This window comes from Monomorium pharaonis, chromosome 2 (assembly GCF_013373865.1).
Source record: "Monomorium pharaonis isolate MP-MQ-018 chromosome 2, ASM1337386v2, whole genome shotgun sequence".
NCBI lineage: Eukaryota > Metazoa > Arthropoda > Insecta > Hymenoptera > Formicidae > Monomorium > Monomorium pharaonis.
Window position 1 is genome coordinate 6386510 of NC_050468.1, and position 25766 is coordinate 6412275.

At 41.5% G+C, this 25766-nt stretch overlaps 1 protein-coding gene and 1 long non-coding RNA gene across 10 annotated transcripts in view; one reads left to right on the forward strand and one right to left on the reverse strand.

Moving 5' to 3' along the window:
- The window catches only part of LOC118644417, a 47136-nt gene extending 26210 nt beyond the window's left edge, over nucleotides 1–20926 (forward strand). Inside the window, exon 3 of the long non-coding RNA XR_004962229.1 lies at nucleotides 6281–20926. This is a non-coding gene — a long non-coding RNA (uncharacterized LOC118644417). The remainder of the gene's footprint in view (nucleotides 1–6280) is intronic.
- LOC105830824 (histamine H2 receptor) overlaps nucleotides 1–25766 on the reverse strand; it is a 172653-nt gene that overhangs the window by 80701 nt on the left and 66186 nt on the right. The window lies entirely within an intron of this gene.

Genomic DNA, 25766 nt, shown 5'->3' on the forward strand with positions numbered 1-25766 from the left:
TAATAAGGAAATCGCTAGTAGGCGGACAGACGAGAGAGCGGACAGGACAGGCAGAGAGGCAGAAACCTCTGCTGTTGGAATTTCGAACGCGTATTCCGAACCGAGCCTGCCGTCGCGTCGCCACGGGGGACTCTTATCGGCCGGGGGGATTCGGCTCTCTGCAATGTGTATGGATCGAGGGATGCGCGACGTGCTGATCCTCCGCTTTCGCAGTGAAACGGACGAGTCGCCGGGCCAGGCCCCGTCCGCTCTCTCTCTCTCTCTCGCGACGGCAGCCAGGCACGGCAGGCAGGGAGCGCTTGATATTTTTCGTCAATATTTGCCGTCTTCCATCGGTGAGGCGGAAATCTTCGGAATTTGAATAATTGGCGGGACGCGACGTAGGCAACATCGCGGCCCGCTGGCTCGGAAGTTGGACGAAGCCTGCGGCATCAGCTGAATACGACGACGGAAACTACGCTTGGGGACTGCATTGGTAAAACTGCGACGCGCCACGAAGAAACGTGGAAATCAAAACAATTGGCGTGTCACGTCGCCGATATTCCAATAGCGATTTTACGGGCAAACTTGACCGTACTTCCCTTTGCGAATACCTACTTCAGTTCGCCTCGGTCAAGCTGAATTGTTATCAGGACCGAATACAATAAAACGAACGGCAGAGGCCGTAACGAGTCTCAATTAAAAAGGGACGCATTATTGAATTATTAGCAGGATTGTTAGAGGAAATGCATTGCCATTTAGATATGATATATTTATACCTACTCATATCGCGATATATAATATAATTCTACCTTATCGTCGACGATAAATACCGTAATTATTATTAACTGTAATGTTGTATTTTTTGTAAAAACATTGCACAACAAGACCAATTAAACAAAAAAAAAACATATTAAAATTAACAGAGAGATTAAATTTATTAAATCAATTGCTGCTTTGTTTTTTTTTTTCTAAATTTATAAAAAATTCTATTTAAAATTCGTCCATTTGTTACCAGTGTTTTTGAGATTAACGAGTTCATTATTTAATTAAAGACACGGTACGTGAAAATGCGCTACCGCCGTCGATTTCGAATAAAATAACTGCAGTCTGTGTTTAATGCTGCTAACTGTGTTAATCCATATATATCGCCGCGGATAATGCAATTAGTCGGAATGGATTTCGCCCGCTGTTAAAGTACTTAACGCGCAATTCGTTTCAACCAGACCCCCTGTAAATGTTTAAAACGGAAAAAATTGGCTAAAAGCGGAATGATCCAATTCGCGATAAAGACCAGAAATATCACATTCGTCTACAGAAAAAGGAAACAGTCAGTACGAAATGTATTTCTCAAACTGACAATTATCGTACACGTTACCAATCCATTCTTCGCTCTATCTCTAAGCGCTCGTCGGGCAGGCGCAATGATAATACCGATCGGCGATCTAGCCGGGTGTCTGCTTCGTGGAATAGAATTAAGATGCCTGCGATTAAATTCGTGCCCAGCCTCCGTGCGGCGCACAGGCGGACTAAACCGGTTTATTACAATATCGACCTTAATGGACACGCGGAGAGAAAGCGCGGCTCCCGTATCGCGTTACGTTCACAAGCATTCGCATGCGAATACGTCGCGCTTTATCGAAAGGGGAAGGACAATGGGCGCGGGACAAAAAGCGCGTGCCACAAAGATCTAACGTCGGCAACAAACGACGACGATGGAACGTCCTTTCCCGCAAGCTTCTGCAACCGCAATGTCGGCAGCATAAATTCAGACGTTTGCGGATTATATGGCCCCGCCGATTTATACGCGGGGCTCTCTCTGCCCTCTTTCCGTCTCGCCGCATGAAAGAAGGGAAGGGCACACACGCTTATTATCTGTATACGAGCGGGCTATTTATATAGCTCGTCTAAAAAAAAAAAAAGATAGCAATAATGGAGATAATGGCCCGACTTATGGTCGGCGAGGCTATGAAGTTGTCATACTTTGATACACGAGCGAGGACCGTCTTATCGGTGCGCCGCATCCCCGCGCGTTTCGCGGATCGGTCTCGATGCCTCGCGTCGCCGCGCGCCGTCATGGCCACGAATCGCGATAGTGTACGTGTGTATACAATACATACACGTACACTCGCGCCGTTGATTTCTTCGGCCAGTTTTCGGGAAAGAAGAAGAAGGTGAAAAATGGCCGCGCGCTGGAAGAGCGTTACGGAATCGCACCGGTCTCGCGTCGGCTCGTATCGCGTCGCTTCTTACCGTCGTCCATGTCGGAGAGTAGCTTAAAGTGCACCAAGCGCGCCGGAATTCGTGCTTTTTCTTGCATCCGGATTCCCTGTGACGCGAGCGCGAAGAATTATTGTTACGAGCAAGAAACGCGAATGAACATAGAGACGTTACTTCGACTTTTAACTTCCGCAGATACCGGGCGACGGGCGTAGAGAAAATAGAGTACAACTGCAAATTGTGTTGCTTTCATTTTTCAGGATAATTTGTTCTGCTGTTTAAAAAACGTGTATACTGAATTTACTGCGTAGGCAGTAAAAACAACTTCACGCGCGGGCGCGACATTGAGCCGTCTCTAAAAAGAGATGTAAAATAAATGTTTATTATTTATAAAACCGTAGTCGCATAACACTGACGTTACTTGATTTATATTGATGTATATATAAACGATATTACCCGCAACTGTACAAATTACGTTAAAATACCAGTCAAGCAATATTGATAACTATACCTATAATTTGAGACGCTGCGTTCACCTTTTAATTAACCGTATAATAAGATATTACACACACACACACACACACACATACGCACATATATATGTATCAATTTCCATATCGCTGTTCAATTTCGATAGCTTGCTTGTATGACTTGCAAATAAATAATACCAAATTGCAAAATCACCAAATATGCATATTAATCAAATAATCCCTCCGATATATCGCTCGCGCCGATTTCAGGTCACCTCGTGATTACAGCCTTATTGTGCATGCATAGAGGTATAACTATGCGGCTTCGCGAGGGCAAACATCGCGACAGATCCACGCGCGAGAGACGGAGTATTATCATTAACCCGATGGACAGTGTGAATGATTGAACTACGCCGGGAGAACTTGATGATGAGTCCCTGACGCGGCCACTGGCGTCGAGTATGATGAATATTCTTCCCGGATGATAGCTCGATGGGAAATGAAACGGATCGGTGACACGCGAGCGTGAAATTATAGATGTACGCGCATCAAGTATTCCAGCAGTCAAAGGTGCATTTATACTATGCGAGCACGGGCGATCGAACACGAGCAAACGAATGCAGCCGCTGTAATGGGAACGGTCATCAAGAGCGGACGAACTCGACCATTCATGCCCGAAACCAGCATTTTGAAACTGTATTCGAGGGCGAATGAATCTCTCCGAACATAAATCTACACGTCGAATTTCAGTGATTGAATAGGACTTCCAACTAGCTCTTTCAACGCACAGTTACTTGATGATGATTACTGCAATTACAAGATTATTACTGTATCAAACATGTTATTCATACCATTATTACAATTATCCTTTATTAATAACGTCGGTGAAGTTTGGGTACCTTTGCGTCGTGGAAATTCTAGAATAAAATTCTAAACTTTATAAATTACGAAATAAAAAGTGATAAAAAATAAAGTAAAGAATGTTGCGACAGGTGGAACTGCGTCATCTGCATGGTATATACGTCTTACAATACGTAGTATTGATACGAGTAGTACAAAACAAAATACAAATAAAGCACGATGCCGATGCTCGCATAGTTCGAACGAATCGTAACAACTACAATCGAAACATCGTCTCGCATTTACGATTGGCATACCGGTTGGTTGGTCGCCGCATAGTCTCACGGAGGGACGAAGGTAATACACAGTTTGCGCCTGTAGAAAAACAAAGGTAGGACGGCAAGATATTCTGGTCACTCGACGAAGCAGGGGACTACCACAACGAATTTAAAGCATTACGGAACCCGTGTTTGTGAGAAGAACGCTTTCTAAAACGGCTCTTAAATTTATTTTGCCCAAGCTCGCCGATACTGTAGAGTAAACAATATGGAGCGAGTTCCCCCAGTAACCGAGTTCACGAATTCCCGATTTTTTATTCATTCCGATTACATGACTAAATAAAGGACTATCGCCATCCAGAGGACATTGATAGATGTTAATGTACATTTGCAAAATCGAACTCTCACTGAAATATATTTTGTTATATACCTGCAAATCGAAGTGATGCATTTGGATTGGAAAACGCGCAACAGAAGGCAATTTTATAATTACAAAGAGTTGAGCTAATCCTATTGGGAGATGAAAAAAAACTACAATGGAATAATGTGTGTGTGTGTAAATTGTAGTAAAAAAATACGTAGTAAAAAATATTTTTTAAAACTTAAATTTCTTTGATAATAAATGGCAAAAAATTCTTTAATTAATCTAAAAGTTAAGTGAAATCTATTTTCTTAATTGAAATGTCGAGGCACTAATTAGCTCTCGAGTTGATTGAAAATGAAGAACTTTTCACGAACTAAATTCTCCCTATTCCTTCTAAACTGTGATTAAATAACAATATCCTACATCGTTCACTTAACGTTCAAGTAGAAAGTGAGTAGCTCAAGTAGATTACTTTTCTAAAATTTTAGTTTAATTTTTAATAAACTTAAAACTCACACAGACCAACGTAACCAACGTTTATTATTTGCTTTCTCCTCATATATGTATCGAAGTCGCATTTTCATCCACTCTATCTCGTCTCGTTCGTTTGCCTCTGTCTAGTTCAAAAGTTAAAAATATCCATCTATTTAAGGAAAAAATTTGTCGATAGCAGATCGATATGAGAACATTCAACTTCGTGAGCATAGCGTGCCTTCGCTATTTGTTGTAATCATATCAAAGCAAAGTAGCGAACAGTATAGATATGAAGAACTCTAAAAATAAAATTATAAAAAAATACCCGATTAAATTAATTTTTCTATTATAGACTAAAAGAAAAAGAAAGAAAAATATTAAAAATATATAGCAATAAAGCAAATATCTTTGAGATATTTAAATATAACTCAGATATTTTTCAGGCATTATTTTTACAGCAATTTTTGTACGTATTACACTAAAGATTTATACTGTAATAATGTAATCACCATTTATGTTACTTTCTATTAATTGTATTAATTGTAATTGAATTAATTACACTTGTATTTATTACAATTTTATGCAACGATCATAATTTTATATAGCAATCATATTTTGCTAAATATTGCAACTCTCCCACGGCATACGATTGTCTCTTAGGCCTCTATCTCTCCATCTTCTTTTCTCTCAAACGCTTAAAAATAACAATGCCCTCAGAAGCAGCGTCTCGAGACGTAGAAACAACAGCAGGCGAGTTCGCTGCTCCGATGTTCGCGACGCAACGCCCACGGAATACGGAGAGCGCGATCACGGCCGAGACCGTTTGTTTGTATCGGCAAAGGATAAATATATCCCTTGAGATAGCATAGCACAGGCGGATACACTTACTCAGGTCGAAAATGGCTGGATCCGCGTACCATCGCCAACGATCTGTTCCACGAGAGTTCTGCAATATCACGCGTGCAACGTGCGTCCAATCGTGTAACCGCGCTGCAGATTCGATATACAGGCCCCGAGAAGAACACGCTACCCTCGATCGAACCTCCGTAAATTAACCGCAAACGTCGGCCGGTCGTAAATAAAGTAGCAGCGGTCGCCGAAAAACCGGTCCTCACTTTCGACGGCCGATTCGCGGAATCATAAATAAAGATAATCTTAGATTTTATTTTTGTTCTCCTTCCGGAGTGCAATTATATTCAACCTATATACCACACAATGGCAAGAATGAAAATTGGTATGCTCTGCATAATAATACCACTGAGAAGTCAATTATAACGTAATAGAAACTTTCCGTCGTCAAATTTTTTTTCTCGACGTTAAAAAGAAATAAAATGCCTTTTCCTTTTTCGGCATATTATGACATTTGTGTCGGTAGTAATTAAAATTAACATTCCTTATACAATAATCATCTCTTCTGGTAATTAATAGAAATATAATTCAATTGTGAAAGTATAGCTCGAGAAAATGTTCATTTTAGAAAACAATAAAATTATTCAATAATCTTTTTATTACAGGGAATAATATCTGCTTATATATTTATCGATAGTTTAGTAGAAAATACTGATAATACTGCACAGTCATATACAATGACTCGACATTGATATTTCCAGTTATCGGAAATACCTTGTTATCGCTAACGCGGAGAATGCTTTCAGGCCAGACTGATAGAGAGATGCAGCGGCATAACGAAGTCAAAGCGTACAGGTACAGATATATAGAGCACGCATTGCATATTTAATGACTATCATAATGCTAACGAGTACAAGGAGCCTCAGATATGCAAATTTCGGCAAAAGTCCCGAATAGATTTCCTATATCATCACGCAGCAGGAGCAATAACACACACGACGGCGAAACTATCACGATATCGTCGGGACAAATTAGGAAATAAGAAAATAGCTGTCGGGGACATATATTATTATATTCGTTGGCGTAAATATCGGCGAATATGGCCCGGCTTAAAATATATCTGCAATTTTCTGCGCTGCAACGCGAGCTCTCTCCGTCGGAAACGAATTCCGTGAAGTAGGACCGACGAAGCGGACAATACCAACTATTTGGTCCCATTCCGCGGAAGTAGATCCAATTTTTGCCCGCAATTTCGGAATCGGATAAAACACCGATATTCGAGGCACGCCGCATTATTGTCTATCCCGTTCCGGGCTCTCCTCCTCATCGGCGGCGTCCAAGAGGCGCATTTGGCAAGCGCCATTGTGGAGAACGAGTCGCGCGCGGCTGAAAATTCTCCCCGTTGACGGCAGCCCCCGCCAGGTAACGCGTATCCGCTCGATTATTCGAATCCCTCATGAATAATACAGGCGCCCCCGCGAGCGCGCCAATCGTATCTGCAATTACTATCGAACGAATCGATTAACGTCCCACCACGGTGATGCATCGCGGAATGGCCATTGATTATGGCCTTTTACGGCGTGTTTACGGATTGTACTTGACTCAGGCGGGTGGAATATCGCCGTGAGATCGTCAGATACGCCGTGCGTACGCACGATGTCCACCTCCTAGGTCCTAGACCGTCGGCGACACGACGTCCTCGCGGGTAGACGCCCTGGGATGTACGTGGAGGGCGTCGTTATGCCGCCACGGCGAAATTGCGGTCGAGAGCGGTCGGGGTGAACGGTCGCGATAGAGCTCTCCTTAAAAGCGTGCCACGGCATCCAGTTAGCCAAAGCGTTCTTGAGATATTCGCTTCAAGCACCTGTGTATATTGTAACTTATTACAGGGATTGGGATATGCACGAGATCAGGCCGCGTCATATCCAAGATTAGGCACTGACAAAGACTTTGACTTGAATAACTGATAATTGAAAAGACGCAACGATGAACAAGTTTGGAGAAAAAAAAAAAAAAACTTTTTCTTTGTACTCGACACTCGCTGATTCGTGGTGTTCTATACGTACTGCCAGCGTTTTAGAGAGAGGTTGCCAAATACATTCCTCCAACTCTCTATCTCTACATTTCTATCTCTCCACTGAAAAGCCCTCATTTCTATACCATCATAAATCTGTGCGTAGATATTGCCTGATATAATGATCATAATAATGAAGCAATCTATTCATCGATTATTCTATCTAAGTACGTAATATCCTTTAAAAAGCGACTATCTTCATCGAGGAACCTCGTAAATGTTCAACCACGTTACCGAAGCGGAAATATAAAAGAGAATTAATCGAGTCGGGCGGCGCCACTAATAGTTGTTTATGAAGCCGAGGTCGGCTTCAATTTAAGTTTCAGAAAGTTCCTCTCTTGTGTGCGCGCGTATCAAGGTCGCTACAATCCTTAAAGGCAGTTATTTCGTAAGGAGGTAGGATTAATGTTTCCCAATGCCGATGCTTCCTGCATTGGAAGTGCTTCCTCACATACATCGTGACAGTTACAAAATAAACACATTTAAAGCCAACAAGCTCTGATCGAATTTAAATCAACGAAGTGATTACTTTTGTAAGAAAATAAAATCCTTATTTATAATACGTGTACGTAAAATCACGCGCGCAAGAGAGACAGAGAGAGATATAAACTTTTAACTTCTCAGCCTTGAATACTTTTCACATAAATTGGAAATTTTTAAATTTCCGCGGCATCAAATAATATAACTTTATACAACTTCTGTCCACAAAGTCGATACTCCATCAAAGTGTACATAATTTTTATATAAAGGGTGTGAGTCTTTCAGCATAGCAAGCCACAAATTTCCGTCCGATGTATACCGTCGTAAAAATGTAAAGCAGCGCGTTATACATTTACTCGTTTACTTCGTTCACGGCAAAATCGGAAGGATTAAATTACATTAAACGCTCTTCAGGCGGTCGAAGCTGAAATTCGATCGAATATCACACTTTGATTCAGGCGGTTCTTTCCACAGATAGGTAGGTAATCGTCCACGTCAGGTCGATCCACGGTAAGACGCAACACCCTCAAATTACCCCGTGAGCAACACGACCTGCCCCGTGCCGGATGCTGTCATTCAATCGGCCGCTTCGACGGATAATGCCCCGGTGGATTTAACCGTCCGTGTTCCTAGCTGGTCTTTCGCAGCGGTGCGCAACACGAGGCCCGCGGACCGAAGGGCCCCCTCGGTGTTTCACCTGATAATAATATGCCCGCGCCTTCTAATTTTCTACTTAAATTTGCAAAATTACACCGATTACTTTTAATATTTCAATACAAGCGGTACTCTAATAAATTATATGAAATATGATATATAAAATAAAGGTATACAAAATAATATATCTATGTAGAAGCAAGACATTTTATTTCTTCCATTTTATTACTACTATTATTTCCTCTCTTACCGTTATATCGTTTACCGAACAAAAATTGTAATAATTTTTATTAATTTTAAACTGCTTAACGCTCATAGAATCTTACGTTGTAAACAATTCTATCTTTCGCGAAGCTGTTGCAGATCAAAGATGATATTGCGAATAATGTGCGATTAAATTTAATTTAAACTGAATATGGCATACTTCGATATTTGAGTTGCGCACCTCTGAGCTAACCCAAAGCTCGCCTCGCGAGATCACGAGAGTGAATCGATGGCGAGACCGACGAGGAAGCTGGCCACGATGTAAATCCGCTAAGTGCAGCGCCGCTGGCCATGTCACACTCGCTTAACTCCGACAGAACGAGCACGCTCGTTAAAGCCCAGCTTTACTAAAGAGCCCTCCCACGGATGATCGATATTTACCATCAATATCGCAATATTGTGGGTAGAAGTACCGAATTGTTAGTACAAAAAAAAATTATTTTTTTTTTTTTAATGGATATTTCTCGACCTTACTAAGATTTTTCAAATTTTTATGTAAAAAATTCTTTACACTCGAACTATATTAGAGCGAAAACTAATCGACTTTTATCATAAACCATATTAATTTTGTAACTTTATAATGATGTATATTAATAGAGTAATATAAAGATTTTTTATATTACTCTATTAATAAAAAAATACATCATTATATTAATAGATCGGTAAAAAAAACGCAAGAAAATATTGCTAATAAACAAAACACCAGTAAATCTTATAAGAATCGCTTTGTGCTCACTGGTGATTTTAGTTGCATCGAAACATCGATACAGTCAAAGGGTCCATTAACGCAGAGTTGGCGAATTGTTCTCGCCGGTTGCGACCGCAAATCATTTCGCGGGGACAGTTATCGAGAAGAAATGCGCCATTTTTCCCACGAGAAATGGAATAAGGGCGCCAATCTAGACCAGTAAGTCTAAGTTCCGACATCAGTGTTCCCTCGAAAGTGCGGTCAAAGTGGTCGCGCTTGATAAAAATTAATGGGCCCACGGCTCACAAAGCTCAGGCCTCTAGGTGAGAGAGTTGCTTGTGAGCTGCAGCAACGCAGAACAAACGCGATTCCCAACACATATAATGGCGCATAAAATTCAAAAGCGCGCCGAGAGGAGCGAGCGAGCAAGCAAGCAAACAAGCAAGCAAGCAAGCAAGCAAGCAAGCAGGTCGGGACGTGAAAGAGAGGAACCCTATTGAATTTATAGAAGTCATCGTTGTGCGCGGATCTTTAGAACGACGTCCCCCTCCTCCCCCCCTTCCCGTTTCTCTTTTCGCGATTCCCTCTTCTTCTTTCTTTTCCTGCCTTACACCCCTTCCCCGGTCGCGGCATCTCAAGAATTCATATAAATCTGAGAAGTTCTCCTCGAGAGTCTCGTCGGGAAGAAGCAACGATGCATGAATAATGCAGGTGGCGCGTACGTGTTACCACTGTATTTTATTACGGCCTCGCCGATCGCAAACGGGCTATTTCTCAATTAACGAGAATCGGTCGAGGTATCGGTCGGGTCCCCGGTCCTATGCCAATTACAGCAAAAGGAGCTTCGGTCTCGCGGCCATACGCTTTAATTGAAGCAACGATTAAATTGGTGATTCCACCGTGGTGGTTCGTTCCCACACTGCGAAAAATGGGGCGATGCGTCTCGATGCGATGCGATGCCAATGCGGTACGATGCGATGCGATGCGATGCGATGCGATGCGATGCGATGCGATGCGACGCATACGATGGCTCTGATCAAACGGTGTCGTCGAGCGAAAAATTTGCGGGCGAAAGACTTCAAAGCGAGGTTTGGCCGACGCAGTCAAATCATTCCGGACGGTGCAAGGCGAGCGCACGAGGGGGAAAACGTCAAACGTCCAAATTTCACATGGCGCCACGCTTGTGTTACGTCCTTTCATTTGACCCCAGAACCTATTCGTTAACACACCGACCTGCCTGTGTACATCCGATGCAAAATTTTTGTTGGATTTATTGGCGCCGCGTGTTCGATTAGAATCTCTTTCAAAAGCCGCCATTTCGTCCGGTCGCTCATTCGAGCGTTAGTCTTAAGCCTGTGATCGAGCTTTTTTAAAGAGCCAGAGACAATTGAAGAGTTGAAAGAGAATTATCAAAAGAGCTAAATGCCCTCCTCACGCTTGTTGGACGCTACTACCTCCAGTATCTAAATTTTGAAATAAAAAAATTATAAAAAGCTCATGTTATAGGTCTGAAAATTTTTAGTTTTTTATAACTTTAATTAGCTATATTAAAACCTTTATTACTTCATCGGGTTTTTTCATAAATATAATTATATAATATAATTTTATCTAAAAAAAAAAAAAAAAAAAAAAAAAAAACAGAGAGAAAAATTCTTTTTACGAAAAAATATTGAATGGAAAATAAATGCACTCATCCAATTGGTATATACGCGCACATGTAGAGGTGCATAACGTATAGAGTCGATCCTGCAAAGTTCTCGATACTCGATACTACGGATGCTTTTTCGCAATTGTGTAATTATTTAATCGATTAGTTTTTTCATTAATCTAATTCTAAACAAATTATATACAATTGTAGCTTAAAATATTCTTCAATTTTATCTCACGCATATTCATAACCTTGGACTCTGCGCACGTTTATATAAAATCAGTTATATTTTCAGCTACGCATATCAGGAACGCCGCGCCATTGTACAGTTTTATTTCGTAAAGAATTTTACTGAAAAAAACCGCATTCAATTACGAAAATAATAATTGCGCGCGCGTTTGTACTTCCCCCGCTAATTCCCAGGGATCAAGTATCCTCGCCTGCTTAATCTCGAATTAATTACCTCGAACGGGCATTCATCGCTAGCGAACTATCGCCGCCGGACGGCGTGCAAATAAATTTGACTTCCGACATTAAATGCGTATTGTCTGGTGCGAGCGCGGAAGAGGATGGTGGATATATCTGCATTTAAAACTGGAACGATCTCGAAATTGCCATGACGACGGAAACACACCACCGGGAAGCCTTTCAACGGTGAATGTTTTGCAAGCACTTGAGAAACCAATCAGCTACCGCCGCCGCCGCCGCCGCCGCCGCCGCCGTCGCTCTCTCCCTTTGCTTCGCCGTTCTGGACGGGCACCAATCTTCTGATCTCGGTTAGCAAATTTACGACACAGCCGAGTTGGTGCGTTCCTCGTCGAGCGCTGGTTTCTGCTCGCGCTAAAGTGAGCCGTACTTAATTAATCCAACATGCGCCCAGCTTCTCCAACTCTCCACCCGTTTCTTGCCCTCTCACTCTTCCGCTCTCTTCCTATCTCCCCCGCCCCCCCTCTCGTTGTTGAACCTTCATTACAAAATTATTCATTGATTTAGGATAGTCGACAGCAGGTATGCAGCGTTAAGAGGAACGCTGACATAAATCAATAAAGATTATATCTTGATGTAATATTAGAGTGTTATTGTTTTCCTAACAACTCTAAAACATTTAAAGAATTATTACTAATACATCATGTATGTCAATCATAAATATTAACTTTCGAGTATCATGTATTGTGCATGTTGTGTGCACACGTTTATTCTAATTAATGTACATCACTTATCCATTGTACATCTAATAAATATTGATATGAATAAAGAAGTGAGGAAATTAATTTTTTCGCTGTCGTTTAACGATTATTTCGCTCGGTTTTTTTTTTCTTTTTACTCATACACATATTCGCCCGCTTATTTCATTTCTCAAAATCTTGCGATCACCTTTCTGTTTGCTTAAAATATCAAGCTATTGTTTATTCATTACAGTAGCATGCGAATTCGAACAATTGATTCGCGTGTTACGGACTCGTGAGCTCGCCATTGAAAAATAAATACATTCGATACACGAGGGACAAGATCTCATGAAACATGCACGTCCACAGGTGCATTTCTATTTTTCTACATCGACACATGAAATAAAGATAAAGCACGTTCTCACGTTCAAGGTATTTTTTTCGTACTTTTGAATACACCAGTGAGCAAGCAGTAGCTATTTGGAATCAAGATACGATTAATTATAAATATAATAACACTTATAAGTATTAAAAATAAAAATAAACGGCCTCTTAACAACATACTAAATTCGTATATTTTAAAATGTACTCTTGGGTAAAATCAATGTGACAACAGAGTCTGATTTACAGTTGAAGCTGAACAATTTAGAGACTCGAAGATCCAGGTTTAAAAAGTTTATAAATAATTTATCTTCAAAATTTAAATATTTTAAATATATTATCATTTGGTAGAAAGGAAGTGGTGTGGAGAAAGAATATTATTTATATTATAGTAAGCCGCACCAGTTCGAATTTGTCTCCGGGGTATTTTATAAAACGTTGATAAATGTAACATTCGCAAAAAGCACTACGAAATTCTACTTGCGTTATATTTTATTTCTCAACGCTTATATCCTACTTTAATATTTCATTTGCATTTCGCTTCTCGTAACGCATTTGCCCTCGATCTACAAGCATTCGTTGAACCGGTAATCGCACAGATTGGCGTTGATTCAATCAAAGACACGTATATATGCGGAACAATGCTTACCAGTCAAATCATACTTGCCGGCGTTGAATCTAGATTTCCGTAATTCGATTAACCAATCAGAGAAAGAGAAAGAGAGAGAGAGAGAGGGAGAGAGAGAGAAAGAGAGAGCCGATTGTAATAGAAGCACGACGGTGCGATAATGTTTACGAATCGCGTTTCACGGTGAAGAGGAGCAGCCCTATCGATTTCCGGGGGTAGATTCGTTCCCTTCTTATTAAGTATTCGCGATAAGCTATCGCTCCGCAAAATGGTTCACGGTCGCACAGATTGACCTACCGTTTCGCCGATCTGGCACAGTCGGCGGAAAATTGACAATATAAATTCAATTATCGTCATAACGGACTCTAAGTGGAGTAAATCGATAAGCCGGCAGCCAGGTGGCCGGGACATTCGCGCGGAAAATCTTTTTATTTTCACGGTTTTATATCCGGTGCGCGCCCACGATGACGTAACCGAGACCGTAACGATCGTTCCTATTTCTACCCGTTCCTATCCGACGAGTCCGCGATGGCTTTCTGAAAAAGAGTTATAACTCGAAATATTCAGATGCATCAATAGCTTTTCAGCTATATACAGGCAAAAAGAGGATTACAATGCAATTTATTTCCCATGTACATTCAACAAAATGCAAATGCGCCGCATTCATACGGATTTTATTATCGTATTATATGACTTTCGTATACAGTTGAAACATCACATGTGAACGTACCTTATCGCATCGATTTGTCAAATAAAGCGTTATTCGAAACCGTTTTTTAGCTAGAAAACCCAATGATAACTTAAAAAATCATTCTTTTTGCGTTGCAATTCTATTGTACGAACTGCCGAACTGTCAGTCCTCTTTTCACTTTTTTTTTCTTCTCCAATACGACAAATTAAATTCGGAAACGAATTGCAATACGGATGGAACGATGGAGAGAGAGAGAGAGAGAGAGAGAGGGGGAGGGGGAGGAGGGATAAAAAGGGAAAAGAAGTGAGAGAGAAAGAGAGAAAGAGAGAGAGTGAGTGAGTGAGTGAGAGAGAGAAGGAAGCAGGGGAGCATAATTTCGTTTGCACGGTGATGGTAAAGAATGGCAGAACCTGCTGCATGCAATTGCGTAGACTGGTTTATCGATTGGTCGAACGAAATTCACGTCGCCAGGCCGGAAGCCACGCATAAATCGGGTTTATACCGACAGTAAAATCCCACTTGCGTATATCAAAGTAACAGAGTAACACGATAAAATTGGGGCCGGTATAAACTGCCGCTGATATGGAATCGACGTCATTAAATCACCAGATTTGCTAGATTGGCAGTGAATTACTTTATTTTTAACCATTAAACGCCGGAACCGCGGGGATAAAACGAGGATTTTACCCGAGCGCGGTTTCACTCCGCTAACTATACACCGCCCGCGGGTGTCTCGCATCGATAGTGATGAAAATAAATCGCATCGGCGTTATCTACTTCCGATACATCGCGTCGGTGATCCCGAAAACGTGTTTTGCGCGTGCCCTTTGGCAGTAATTTCATTCGCGTACAAACGCGCGCGCTGATATTTCCGCATCTAGTTTGATTAAGGTAATCGCAATAAATTGTCAAATAGCAAAACGCAATACGGGACCCCCCTATAATGCGGATATATATGGCCTGTTAAACAGATTGCGGCGGTAGTTACTTGGTTCGATCGCGTTATCTAAATCAACCGTGATAATAAAGTCTCGTAAAGTACCGGCGCCATATATCGGCTAAACGGTAATAGTGTGTGCGACTCGCGGACTAGACTTTGCATCCCCCGGGCAAAGTATAACGGTCGACTTTGCGCCGTCTAATTAAAGCAGCAGTCGGGGGAGAGCAGCCTCAAAGAAAAGTCTCAATAAATTAGAGAGAGACTCGCCAGCAAGAGTATCCTACTTTTCGACGTTGTCACGTACACTGTGATTGTGTACTCGGCCTAACTAGCCGAACTTTCTTGATTACCAGATACGCGACGGATTAAATATTCATGATGCTTTTACGAGTCGCCCGGCGGCGAGCCGAAGTATTCTGTCAATTAAGCATTTAAATCAACCGCGCGCGTCCAAGTTTGCAGGAAATTTTTTAAACTAACTTCCCTCGCGCGCGCGCGCGCGCCGCGTCTGAAATGCGCCGCGGAGATTCCCTAAAAAACTCACGAAAACCCAACCGCCGGACAGTTAAAACGTCATTTTATTCCGGCGAAGCCAGAAGATCGCTCGCGCTGCGAATAATTTACTCGCGAAACCACTCCGGGGGACCATTGCCGCAGGTAGGAGACGCAATTCCCTGCGGGACTCCAACCGGCCATTGTGTTAGAGCGGGTTGTAGATTATAGTGCGAGTTACCCCAAGTCAAAGCCCACATCCCAAACTCCGTCGTCGAAACTCGCCAGCCTTACTCGTGGACAATATGCCACCCGCGAATAACGTCTAGTCAGAAAAGCTCGTCGGTCCTGTCCGAATCCGAGTTTCTCTCACTTGTAGGGATGCGTTCATATATATGTGTGTGTGTGTGTGCGTGTGTCTCTGTGTGTACGGCATCGCGCAATATTCTACCATCAGACACTTTGACGAATTAGCAACCAGCGACTACTTAGACTTTGCGAAAATTTCATAGGATTCTATGATATCATTTATAAATTCACGATATTAGACCTGTCGCTAAATAAGCCGCCAAATTTATTAAATTCTGTTAAAGTTCCTTTGGAATTAAATGAGAAATAAAGTTGCGTTACCCATTTATATCACTGAAGCTTCAATTTTTAAGCGCTCAAGTTTTTTTCACCTTTTTTTATTTGTGTGATCTAAATGTTTTTAAACTCTTCTCTTAGAGTAAGTTTAAGAACATGAGACAAAAATGAAAAAGAGCTTATTATTAAACTTAGTAATTAAAATTTAGATTATATTAATTACACATTTTTATTTAAACACGTCAACGGTATAAGTACGGCAAAGAAATATAATCAGAAATATAAAGTTAGATATTTGCATAATTAAGCTGGCGAAAACAAAACTTGTAAGAAACCTTAATCGATATCAGTCAGAAAGCTTTCGATCCTTTTTGTCATGTTGTAATACCTTCGTATATCTTGTTATATTATAGTTATATAAATAAATAACCATACATAGTAGAATACATATGACACTCAGTATACCTTGTATATCAATAAAAGCCGATTGCACCAACGGGTGCTTGTGATCATAGTTAACCAAAGTTTCTTTATCCATCGATATTACGTCTAAAGATATAATCTAGGAAGGGACTAGGGAATCGCTAACTATAATCTGATAACACAGCTGTACCATTCATTCGTGTTAATACTACGCAGTGCATCTAGCACTCCCTTGGGGCTATGAAGCTTAACCAAGGCTGTCCCCGCAACTCATCCCAAGAAATAGACGTTTGCAGTCGAGCCAGCGCAGCAGTCCGGCTAACGCGAGTTATCGGCAATCCCGACAAAGCGACGATACGACCGTGACGTTACCGATAACCAGCGACGATTATCTATAATTGTCAGCTCTCTCTCTCTCTCTCTCTCTTTCCCTCTCTTCCCGGGCTGTAAATTGAACTCTCGGCAACAAGTGCCAATTACAAAAGGCCGCACGAGATGCCGTTTACCCGGTTTACGTGTCGGCCGACGTGGTCGGTACCTTAATCTGGGATCGAAGATCGCCCTACCGGAGAGGAAGCGAGGGAGACAGAATGCCTTCGTGCCGACCTAACCCAATCTCGCAGAAGGCTGCGAAATTCGCTTATGGCAAGTCACGCGATTCGCCGATGGAAATCGCCCGAGGGGCTAATGCCATTAAGCGTCGTTTCCTCGACCGGCGCGATTAAGCGCGGATTTTTCTGCGCGAACGTGGATAACGCGCGCGCGCGACGCTCTCCGGGGGATTTTAATGGAACGACGAGGGTACCATCGTCGCGCGTCCCTCACCCGCGAGCCTCTTCTGTCGGACGTGATCCTAGCTGAGATATCCTCTCTCTCTCTCTCTCCTCGCCTTTCGTCGGATAAAGGAGAAGGAGGAAGAAGTGGAAGAAAGAGAGCGGCGACAGCGACTCAATCGCGCGGGGATAGAAGTTTTCACGATTCAAAGGCTCGACGATCGGCCGATACAGAATTTTTATCCGCTACTGGGTTTCGGTACCGTAAACCGCAATAATGGAACGTGACGAATTTCACGTTACGACGCAGTCTCGCGCGCGGAAGCGAGCGGGCGACACGTAAAAAAAGCGATGAAAATAAAAAGAGAAAAAAGGAGCGGTCGCACATGGTTTTGTACGAACTCGCGCCCCGGCAACGTGAACACGAGGCACAAAAAACTTCTGTGATTTTTGAGGGAACAAAGCGCGCGAGCGCCTCCGTGCGTAGCGTTGTTTCGCGAACGAGAACACCGTTCGGTTCATAGAGAAACGTCGATGTCGCGAATAGAAGCTTTGAAGGGAGCTAATAGCATCGTTTAGCCCGGGGTGAAATTTGAATCAGAGGGGGGGGGAGAGGGGAATGGGGGAGAAAGCGAAATTGCCCGGCGAAAGAACGCCGTTCATCGGCATTTCATTCAATGGATTGTTCAACTACAATGGGGAACAATGTTCAATTACAGGGCTAGGATAAGCTGTTCGAACCTGATGTTGCATTTTTAGTAAAAAAAAAATCTATAAATAATAAAAAATTACATGTTTCCCAATATGTACTTCAAAATCAAAAGCATTTTTACATGACAGTACTTATCTTTAAAATTCTGTTCGAAATATATGAATTCGAATATACATATCACGTTAATATTTGAACAAAAGCTTAATAAAATAAAACTACCAACATCTAAGTAAGAAAATTAAACATATTTTTATAAATTTACACAATGTATAACGTACATTATTTTTATATATAAAAATTAAGTAAGAACAATACTCGCATAATTTGCTTAGATTTCGAATGCGAAATAACATACGTATCTTTCTTTTTAACTATGTAAATGTCGCCGACAATTAATGTTTTCAGAAAAAGTGCCAATTTAACAAGAAACTACTGTCATTTTTTTCATCTCGGTAATTTCTTTCTTTCAGATCTCGTTTCTTCTTTTTTTAAATCACGGTTTCAGAAGAAACAACTTTTAACAGTTGTAACTTTTTTTTTTGTTGTTACTAAAAGTACGATACGACAACACGAGCTGACTACATTCAATTCAGGAGTCGTTTTACGCGTCGCGCGCGGCGTTCGCCGACCGTTTGAGAGTGCAAACTTCGAAATCATCCCGTTCGTTCGCACGGGATTTCGAACGAGTTCGCGGAAGTTTCATCGCCGATTGGGAACGGAATTGGCGCTCGCTCGTAGAATCAGCCTCGCCATTCTCGCGCGCAGCTTGTATCGCTGTCTAAAGGAAGAAAATCAGAGTCTTCAAGACCCGGCCGAACGACTTCACAAAACGATTGCGAAAGATTATGCGACAGCTCAATAAGAAACCCCCTACAGGAAGGAGCCTACGTTTTGCAAACGCATCGCGAACACGCAACGTGCTCCTCCGGTTGATTGCAAAACTTCTTGAGCGACGACGTAACTTCATGTGAGACTCACGGGGGAAAACGAGCGGACGGATTTTCAAAAAAAAATAATAATACAATCACGCGTCGGAAAGTTTATTACAAAACCCTCGCGCAAGAATAATAAAATAAAACGTGCTTCATCCAAGAGCGACAGTAAAGTAAAATAACGTTTCAAGAAAAGTAGAAGGGCGAGCGAAAGGCTGACGAGAGACTTTCACATTTTGAAAACAGCATTATTTATATAAGTTAACTTTGATTAAGTTCAACTGACCGGAATTAAAGTTTTACGGACTTTTGAATAAAGACGATCGAATGAACCGAATAATTGTGGAGGTGATGTGTTGATAATGAATCTTTCGATGTATTTGAAATTGATTTTTCTTTGACGGTAGCGTCAAAATGAAAATTTTAATTACTTACTTGATTATTTAACGTTAAAACGGAATTCAATTAAAATTCTTTCAGCTCTATCGCACTGTAACGGCGAAATTCATTATTTACTCCATACAAAGAACGTATTTGTGAGATTAGCCACTGTTTAATCGAAAAGTGTCATCCCGTTTCCCTGTGTAATTCCCTGCGACGAGACAGACCATTCTTTCGCCGCGATTCCGGCGCGTCTCTCGTGCAAATTGAATCTAGAGCTTGAATTACGCAGATAACGCGAAATTACGTTGTCCCGCCGGACCGTCCCGGGCGAGCCTTCAGCGCGCGGGACATAAAAGTCGAGTACGAAATTCCGCCACGCGTCTCTCGCCTACGGATCGCGAACGGAGAGAATGAGGGAACGAGCGAGCCACGAAACTGCCGTTTAAACGAACATCCGCGCGGTTTCTCTAGTCGAATGGCGTTGTCGGGGGAAGGAGAGCGCGCGGAAACGTTACGTAAATGCACACCGCATTCCCAGACCCCCTATCGGCTATAAATCTTATCGGCATTAAAATCAGCATGTACATCTCCGCGAGACGACGGGAGCTCTCCCGTGGAACGCCTGTCAATTCCAGCGTCGTCATTTTCCTGCCTCTCTCTCTCTCTCTCTCTCTCTCTCGCTCTCTCCCTCACGTGAAAATCGTCATAAAGTCGCACCCTTCGGAGGCGAGTCGGCTTACGCATTACATAGGCACGTACCTTGGTACGTACGTGCGCGGATCGATAACTCGCACGTCGTAACTTATGCCGCGCCTCGTATCCCGTCATCCTCGTTCTCGTCGTCGTCGTCGTCGTCGTCGTCGTCGTCGTCGTCGACATCCTCCTCCCGCTCCTCTACCATCTCCTCCTCTTCCTCCTCCTTCCGCCTGCTCGTCTCGCGATCGTGATCGCGTGAGAGCTTTTCAACGCGGGACACGGCATTATTGTGCTGCCGCAGCAGCCACCACTGTCGGTGCACGCGTACATCAGATCGTGCGCACGGAATCCCACCGAATCAGAAAATAATCATCGCAGCCCCACGGCTCACGTGCGCGAGAGATAGTCTCACGTTCTCTCATCGGGGGTAGAGAGAGGTCCGGGCACAATTTTCACCGTGGTATTAAAAGTCCGGGCACGTTGCATCCCCGTCCCGGGGTTGTCGCGCCGTCTGCGAGAAGCTGGTTAGCGACTTTCTTTTCGCCGTTCTTTCCTGCCTCCTCTCCCCTCCCCCCCCCCCCCACTTCTCCGACGTAGGGCTACGACGACAACGAGAACCGTCCGCGCAAATACAACGGACCCGTATCTCCGCGACGGTGATTTGTGTATCCCAACGCGTACAACGGAAGCCGTGAATCGCACGCAAATCCTCCATCCATTCACACGCATCCCGGAATAATTCCGAGGTCGTATCCTACCCAGATTACATATTACTTACGCCATTAAATTATATTTCTATTCAACGTCACACGGATGATATATTTAATTAAAAAAAAAAAAAGATTAATTAAACGAGATGTTGTTTCCGCATAAAACGAATTATTTAATTACAGTAACGTTATAGCGCAAGATTTGTACAAGGGATCACAGCAAAATTGCGCAACACTTTGTTGACGTGTATGTATATAACTCTGTGTTACGTATTGTTATGTAATGGCCATGCAAACTATATATGGTATAGCTCACAATTCCCGGAATTGGAAACGAAACGGTACAGTTTGATCCAATTTGATATCGCAGGGTAAATATTTTAATCGGCTTTCGCCTATCTGTGATTTCTGGGAATATCGAATAAAATGTAACATTTTAACTATCATCGTAAACGAATAAATAAGTGGATAAAAGGATTTATTTTGCGATTTTAGATTCCTTCTCAAGGAATTTAAGAAATAATAAAACGCTCATTCACATGCACGTGTACACGCGTGTGTGTGTGTGTGTGTGCGGTTATTGAAGAAAAATAATGTTTTCCTATCAAAAATCTTTAAGTCACATTTTATCATCCTTCACGACGATAAAACGCAACGCGAACAAATTGCACAGCAATTACATCTGTCAACTTGCAGTTATCGCCTCGAACCTATAGACAGAGCACCGGCGGTAGAAACAACAGCTCGCCGAAGAAAGGGCACTCGAAATGATCGCGTCTTAAAATCGCCAGCAGACCTCGGCCGGCAGTTTCCCCTCTATTTTATACTTTTACGACGGAGGGCGCGACTATTCCAATAATCGTAAAAATGAGGCAACGTCTCGGAATAGCGCCGCGGGCCAAGATACGCGTCATTAGGCGTGCGGCATTCGCAAAGTTAGTAGGAAGAGTCGCGGGTGTAAGCCGTACCGACGTAACGGCCGGTCGTAACGATAACCGTATCAATGCTAAAACTCGAGTTCTCCGTGAGGGCGCGAGAGATGAAAACGCGAAAAGGCAAATCCGAAAGGAGGAACATCTGAATCGTCGTTGCATTATTACGCGTTAATTATGTGTACGGATTCTTAAATCTACCGTCGGAGAGGGACGCAACGGATTCTCTCTCCTCTCGTCCATATCGACTCAACATGTTTTTCTTAATTCTACAAAAAAATGATTGGCATTATATACTTTTTTATTCATTCAACGCGAATATTTAAATACGGAGGAGCGTACAATTGATACATCAACATTGTTTCTTTTTATTTACGACATATTCTTAATTATATCAGTAAAAGCAATATCGATTATAACACCTAATTATTCTGAAGAAAACATGATCGGAGCTAACGATGCCGAAGGTATATTGAGCGTCGCTCTCGCGAGAGCCGCGCGGTATTGCGATACTATCGAGGTCCCGTGAGTATCCGTAATTATGTGCGATCGGGGAAACGCAGCAAAACGAGCACGCACGTACAAGGAATATCGAGGATGCTTAATTGAAGCCGTGCCCGGTGTACAGAACGAGTCGACGGATGTTTTACTCCGGGCCGGCTTTATACTCCGACGGATTCTTAAATCTTTCGCGAATTACGTGACGCGAATCGCGACCCGTAGAGGAAGGCGCGACGATAACGACGACGTGTGACGCGCAATACACGCCTGATTTCGCATCCGAGTCGCGCCAATTCGATCATTCGAGCCTCCTCTCCGCGCATCAGCCGACCTCTTTGCCCCGGCGTCGGGCACGTCAAGTGGAGGAATTGCGCTTCCGGGATACTCTTTGATGTGCGTCGTCCGAACGGCTCGATTGGGCGAGCGTCCGTGAATTCTACCAGGGAATCGTTCGGTCGATGAGAGGAAACTGAAAATCGAGAGAGGCCGAGTGTGCGAGTTCTCTCGGTATTGGCAACGCGCCGCGTCACCCCGAGGGACGGACGCTCTCCACGGCGCGCGGCGCGGCGCGGCGTGATCGTGACGTTTTAATTTCAGTGTTGAGGAACGAGGCGTCGGGATTGCGACGAGCTGATGGAAGAGCTAAACCCTAATGAATATAATCTCGCGCTCGTGCGCTGAGAGCATCGCGACATCGCCGGAAAAATGTTTGACGCCTGTAATCGAACGCGAGTCGCGACCCCCGGCGACGTCTTCACTCTGCTATAACTTAATATGTATTTTGAGTGGCCGGCGAATCGGAGACTTAAGCGCGCGAGCTATCATCCCGCGAGCGCTAAAACATCTGATCCCGACTCGGAATAGGTAATTACGCGGTCATTCGATAGATAAACCTGTTAAATCATTCATGTCACATTATCCTCGGACTTGGTTATCTCCAATTTCCAATCTCCCCTTCCCTGTTCATTTCTTGTTCTCCGTTTCGCTTCGCCATTATCAATCCGGTCCTCCTCTCGGCTCGACCAGAACGCGGTCGCGCGCTGCAATTTAAAGTCTCTCATTGAGGATCGTTAAGGTCTCTCTCTCTCTCTCTCTCTCTCCTATTTTCTTCGGCCTTATAAGACGATCGAACGACATAATAATCGTTTAAGGTCTATCAATAAAATCAAAGCTAGTTATGGGACTTAACGACGCGGACATATATAACACGAGACGATGGCGTTGACCGCGTTGTCTTGTGATTGCACCGACGATTATCTTCAATTTTTTACAATTTACTCTCGTCGTACCAAGTTTAATAGTTTAATAATTTTTGTTTCGTATGCAATATAGGTAATCCACAAGAACGTGAAAGAATTATAGACCCTACAGGCATGTTAAAAGCGTATAAAAAGCATATTTATTATTAGAGTAGCAATCGAAAATTATGGATATATATTCTAGAGATGTATTGCTTTAAATAAAGTTTATTGTGATCATCTTATTGAGTCATGTTCACGTAACACATCTAAAAACAAATTACATGATTTTCATAAACCAAGACGAAATATGACTTCTACCGGACAGAAACCTAAGAGACGATTCCAAGTAAGATTATATCAATATTTTCATTTAAATTTTTGTAAAATTTTTTTCATCTTTCTAACGTGCTTTATCGGAGAAGGTTGCAAACGTTTTTAGAATTAATTTTGAAGATGCAAATTAGTATAAGTCTTAATAGATTACAATTGCAATCACAGGACCGGAAAGGGTCAAGTCACGCGATTTCACGGACGCGATCTATTTTTACAAAGCTTAATGGATTAATGGGACATTTTATCAATTGGATAATCGGGCGTACGTAGGTAGGGTTTGCGAATTGACATCATTCCGAAGCAAATCGCTTGACGAAATAATCGTCGTCGTAATGGGTAACCTGAGTTATCAAAAAGTTCCTACTGATTTTAATGCTATTGAAAACTTTGGAAAACGATTTCGTCCTATTTCCCGAACAGTCCCGTCACTCGACAAAATGCTGCAACAGCTGGGAGTCGTTAAATGTATTTTGAGCAGGCATGTAATAACAACGTGTTATTGTTCCACGCCGGTGTGAAAACGCGTCTGGTGCACGCGCCAAACTAAAATTACTGCGTAACCTTGACAAAAGATTCCAACGTGCCCAATTTTACGCGGCGAGTGTAATATTGCAAATCTAATTGAATATTGAACTTAGATGCAATTATTTATCATCTACATCGATTTATTAATCAGGGTAAAACAACGGCGTTATGTCTCTTAATTTAAATGTATTATGAGAAAGGAAGAGAAATTCAAAATAATGACAATTTTTTCTGTATTTAGTAATTTAACGATATAGAATATTTTAAATAAACTATCTAACTTTTTTTTTTATAGCCATCATCATATAAGATGTACAGATTTTTATTATTTATATTTATTATACAGAAAAAACACAAATAATAAAGCAAATAATATTAACCAATTTTCTGTTACAATAAGAAATAAAATGAAATAAAATTAACATAAAATCGTTTGCATTAACATAAAATTAACATAAAATTAGAAGAAAATAAGAAAGATAACTTTTTTGTTGTTCTGTCACTGTTTTCTACAGAAAACATTTCGAAGTTACTATATAATATTTTAATAACATTCTAAATTAATCATAAATCGAAAATCTTAAACAAAAATGTCGTTGAGATCATAAATAGCTTCCAAAATATAAATAATCGGAGTTAGCCAACGATATGCCTATATGCTCGTAATTGCATTATATGCATACTGATTATTATGTATATAGCATTTAAATAAACTAAATAAAAGATTTGTTTCTCATCGGTAATAAAATATTGATTAAAATAATTAAAATATTATTTTAATTATTTTAACTTTGTTTCAAATAACATTGAGCTTTTAAGGTTACCAAATAAATATTAAATATAAAAAGCCAGATTAAAGAATTAGATTAAAATAGTATTTCAATATGTATTTCAAGTATAAAATTAATAATTATTAACGCGTTTTTTATATTCCATAAATCACTTCAAATACACGATGTGTAATTGAAAAAAAAAATTTTTTTTCTTCAATTTATATTTTTAAGAGATTGTGCATATTGAAAAAAATTATTCTTTGTTTTCTTCTACAACAATTAATATTGCAACGAAGGATTATAGAAAAGGATTATAGAAAAGCCAAACGCAGACCTCAAATTTTATTTAAAAAATATTTTAGAAAGAAAAGAGAGAAAAAATAAAACGTACACAAATATTTTAACAATGTTCCTCTACCGAGTTTTACAGATATTAATCAATATTTATATTTTACATAAATACACACATACAATATATAAATCCTGTCAATATATATATCCTGTTCTCTCCAGTATCATCCATGAGATTATATGAATACTATAAAGAAATATTCTCTCTCTCTCTCTCTCTCTCTCTCTCTCTCTCTCTCTCTTTCTATTTTAAACTGTCAGTATGTTTTATATTTTAAAATGTCAATATTTTATAATAGTTATAAAATTGTTATA